The following is a 4662-nucleotide window of genomic DNA, read 5'->3' on the forward strand; positions in this document are numbered from 1 at the left end:
CAGCCACCCTTCGCCCCTCCGCTGAGCTCAGGAGCTCCGCCTCGACCCCCTCTTCCTCCCCACCAAGCCAAGCCCCTCGGGAAGCTCTGCATCGCCTCCACGCCATCGTCTTCGTCCTCGACCGCCGCCGATGGTCGCCATCGATTCGCCGCCGTTCGTGCTTCCCCGAGCTCGCTGACCCTCCCTGCATGATCCCCGTGAGCCCCTGCTTCGTTTCCCCCTAACCCCATGTCCGATTTCGAGCTCTAGCCGCCCCTCTACCGGAGCCGAGACGCTCCGCCGCACGGGCTCGTCGCCGGCGAAGCCCCAGTGACCATTTGGTCACGGGCGTGCACCTGTTGTGCTTGCCGCGACCCATAGAGCCCCTCCAGCGCCTCAGCTCCCTCGCTTGCGAGCAGCAGTGCCGAACCCGACCGCACCCGAACTCCGGCCGCCGCTCACGAGCTCGCCGTCGTTGGTACCGGCCACCACAGGCACGGCCACCACCACCATTCGACGCGCGGGAGCAAGGGCTCTCCAACAAGCCCAAGCACGGCCTCGCCCGTGCCCTGTAGCGTGTTTCCGACGGCTGCCACCGTCCCGGGCCTCGCCGGCGTCGAGACGCCGGCGGGATTGACCCTACTGACCCGGGGTTTGACCTCCCCTGGGTCCATGACAGGAGGATCCCGCCATCAGGTGATTAGCTTAAGCTAATCACCACCTAATCTAACCCCCTGACACTGACATGTGGGCCCTAGTGCCCCTAATCTTTAATTAAACTAAACTAAACCCCTGTTTAACTCGTGTCACTGACGTGTGGACCCCACACGTCAGGTTTGACCCTAGCCAGCCCCTGTTGACCTGCTGATGTCACAATGACGTCAGGCTGACGCAATAAATCATTTTCTGGATTATTTTAATCCAGGAAATTCCAGAAAATTGTATAAACTTCTAAAATTCATCGAAATTCAACCGCAACTCCAAATTAAATAATTTATATATGAAAAATTATCAGAAAAATTCAAGGAATCCATCTGTACCATTTTCATGCATGTTAGAACAACTTATAGATGTTGTTTAGCACAAATCATATTAATAGCATTTAAATATCCACATATGGAGTTTGAGTTTGAATCTTGGATTCAAACCAACTTCATTTAATCTGGTTTTAGTTGCATTAGCTCAAAACACAGCATATTGCCATGTCACATTCATGCATCATATTGGGCATTGCATTTGATTGTGTTTTTCCTCAGTTGCCGGTGATTGCCCCCTTTCGATAGACGTGATACCAACGATGTGATCGATGACACCGATGAAGAGCTATATTATCTTCGGAAGTGCCAGGCAAGCAAAACCCCCTTGTTCATTTCGATACAATCCCACTCTCTCGCTCCTGCTCTCTTTTACTGCATTAGGACAACACCGATTCAACTGTTACATGCTGCGGTAGCTGAACCCCCTTATCCTTTGCATGACCTGTCATTGCCATCGTAAATAGATGAAACCCACTAGCATGAGTAGGAGTTGTTTGAGCCCTGATGTGCCTACTCATTTATGCTTGTTTGTCATGCCTGCTACTGCTTAGAGTTGAGTCAGGTCTGATTCATCAGGGATGAATCAGAGGTGTGTGAACATGTCCTACTGTGTGTGAGCTAAGTGTGTGAACACGATTTGGTAAAGGTAGCGGTGAGAGGCCATGTAGGAGTACATGGTGGGTTGTCTCATTGCAGCCGTCCTCAGGAACTGAGTTCTGTGTTTGTGATCCATGAACAGCTACTACCACACATTGGGATCCTTAATTGACTCTCTCGACTTATTAATCAACATGATCTCTGTCCAGGAGTTGCAACTAGTTTCTGGTGTTTGTAGGTAGTGTTAGTAGTCTACCAAGTGGCACCCGGTACAGGTGGGCTTGGGACAGACTAGGCACAGTGGCACGGTGTACCAAGCGTACATCCACCCGTCGAGGTGGGCTTGGGAACCCTGCACACATCGTTTGGGGCCGTAAGCGACACCCCGGCCGGATCTCCTTGCGGATGGAACCCGAATAGGCGATAAACCTGGACTAGGGACTTGTTCGGTTAGTCAGGTCGTGGCCGACTCCCTCGCCCGGCTTCCGCTTGAAGGTTGCCGAGGTACATGACGTGTACAGGGCGGTAAGTGGCGAGAGCGTGTGTGAAGAAGTACACCCCTGCAGGGTTATCATCATCTATTCGAATAGCCGGATTCCTCGGATATGGAAACTTGGACCCCTTGCATAGTTCATAGACAAGTGAAAGTGGATACTCTAAAATACGCAAGATAAGCGTGAGTGCTATGGATGGCGTTCTCGTAGGGAGACGGGAGAGGATCCATAGTGGTGTATTGATATGGTGAATATGTGGACTCGTGTGCGCCACCTCAAAAGAGTTACTTGCAGTCGTAGTTCAGGTTAGCCACCGAGTCAAAGCTGGCTTGCTGCAGTTAAACTCCACCACCCCCCTTTGTTGATAATGATGCATATGTAGTTAGATCTGATGTAAGTCTTGCTGGGTACATTTGTACTCACGTTGCTTAATTTATGTTTTTGTAGAGAGACTTCAGTCTCACTAGTAGTTCCGCGTGGACTTCGACGTTTAGCTTGTTACCTCAGCTACGATCTTGTGCCCTCGGCAGGATCTGGTAGATAGTCAGGCTTCTCAGCCTTTTTCATTTATAGTTGTCTGTACTCAGACATGATAGCTTCCGTTTGTGCTTTGACTTGTATGCTCTGAGTGTTGGGTCATGAGACCCATGTTTGTAATATCTCACTCCTCGGAGCCTATTGAATAAATACTTGAGTTGTAGAGTCATGTTGTGATGCCATGTTGTATTTGCACATATCAAGCATATTGTGTGTATGTTATTGAAATGCTTGGTATGTGTGGGATCTGACTATCTAGTTGTTTATCTTTAGTAGCCTCTCTTACCGGGAAATGTCTCCTAGTGTTTCCACCGAGCCATGGTAGCTTGCTACTGCTCCAGAACACTTAGGCTGGCCGGCATGTGTCCTTCTTCGTTCCTGTGTCTATCCCTTCGGGGAAATGTCACGCGATGAATACCGGAGTCCTGTTAGCCCTCTACAGCCCGGTTCACCGGAGTCCTGCTAGCCCAGTGCTACAGCCTGGATTCACTCACTGATGACCGACATGTTCGATGCTGGGTCATGGATGCCTGTCCCTGTAAGTTTATGCCACTTTGGGTTTACGACTAGCCATGTCAGCCCGGGCTCCTTATCATATGGATGCTAGTGACACTGTCATATACGTGTGCCAAAAGGCGCAAACGGTCCCGGGCAAAGGTAAGGCGACACCCGTGGGAATACCGTGCGTGAGGTCGCAAAGTGATATGAGGTGTTACATGCTAGATCGATGTGGCATTGAGTCGGGGTCCTGACATTTAGCAACAAGGCCGCAAGGGCAACTTGAGGCGCAGCTGGAGAGGAGGACGCGACCGCATCCGGTCGCGGCAGCAAGCCGGCCGAGGGGCCACCGAGAGGCCGGTCAAGACGGGGCAGCTTGGACGTGATGGCGACACCGGCTTGCTATTGCCGCGGCTGATGAGGCAAGACGTAACGGCAGCGACGGCTTGTGGCGACGAGGCGCAGGCCGAGGCAAGCTTAACGCGGCTGTTGCGGCGAACGGCTCACGGAAGTGGCGGAGGCAACTCATCGGCCAGGACGGCTCGACTGCAGCAGAAGCCATACAAGGCCCGGCCGGAGACGGGGCGGCTGGGCCCCGGGGCAACAGCGGAGAGTCGCCCGCGAAGTGAGGCCACAGCAGCCGAAACCGCGTCCATCTCCATGCCCGAGTTGTGGCCGGTTTGGATGAATCCATGCCGAGTCGTAGTCTTATCCTTGTAGTAGTCAAAATTGTCAAAGAAAAAACTAACTTGGCCTCTAATGACGTACTAATCCAAAACATATTCTTCTTGTCTTCTAGTGACGTAATAGTACTTCAGGGTTGATGCTTGATGCGATGGAAACAATACGCTCGCTCTGCATTTTTTGACTTGATCAGAGATAACAACTTCGGCGACTCTCAGAGAAAACGTCTACAACATCTGCAGCCGCATTGGAAAATCATACCGTTCTTGAAAACACATGATTTAAGGACGGCGCACCAAAAAATCCATCTGCCTTTCGAGTCGTGTGCGGCAGCACGCATGAAACCCTATTTTCTCAAACTTAAATCCTGTACATGTTATGTTGACTGTCCAACGGTGATGATGTCTCCTGCGCCGGCTCTTCTTCATCCAACACATCACGAGGTTCTCTATCCCTGGAGAAATCCCTTCAAGAACTCAACAACACCGTGCGCGAGCCACACGGTGGGCGCCAACTGTCGTGGAATTGTCACGGCAGATGTCCTTAGTGTGAGGACTTAGTCGCGAGGCCAACGCATCTATGCGGTAGCTTGAGAGGGGTTTGGCGGAATCGAGAGATGCAACATAAGACAGGGATTTAGACAGCTTCGAGCCCCGGGAAACATCATCCGATAATAACCCTACATGCTGTTTGTGGCTAGGTCTCATTATGATTATGAGGGAGTCGCCGGTAAGCCGGCTCTTTGTGTCTAGCCCTAGAGATTGTTTCTTCTTGCTTGTCCCCTCTTGGGGTGCCCTGCCCCTCCTTATATAAGTTGAAGGGGCGGGTTACATGAC

Source organism: Triticum dicoccoides, chromosome 4B (genome assembly GCF_002162155.2).
Source record: "Triticum dicoccoides isolate Atlit2015 ecotype Zavitan chromosome 4B, WEW_v2.0, whole genome shotgun sequence".
Lineage (NCBI taxonomy): Eukaryota > Viridiplantae > Streptophyta > Magnoliopsida > Poales > Poaceae > Triticum > Triticum dicoccoides.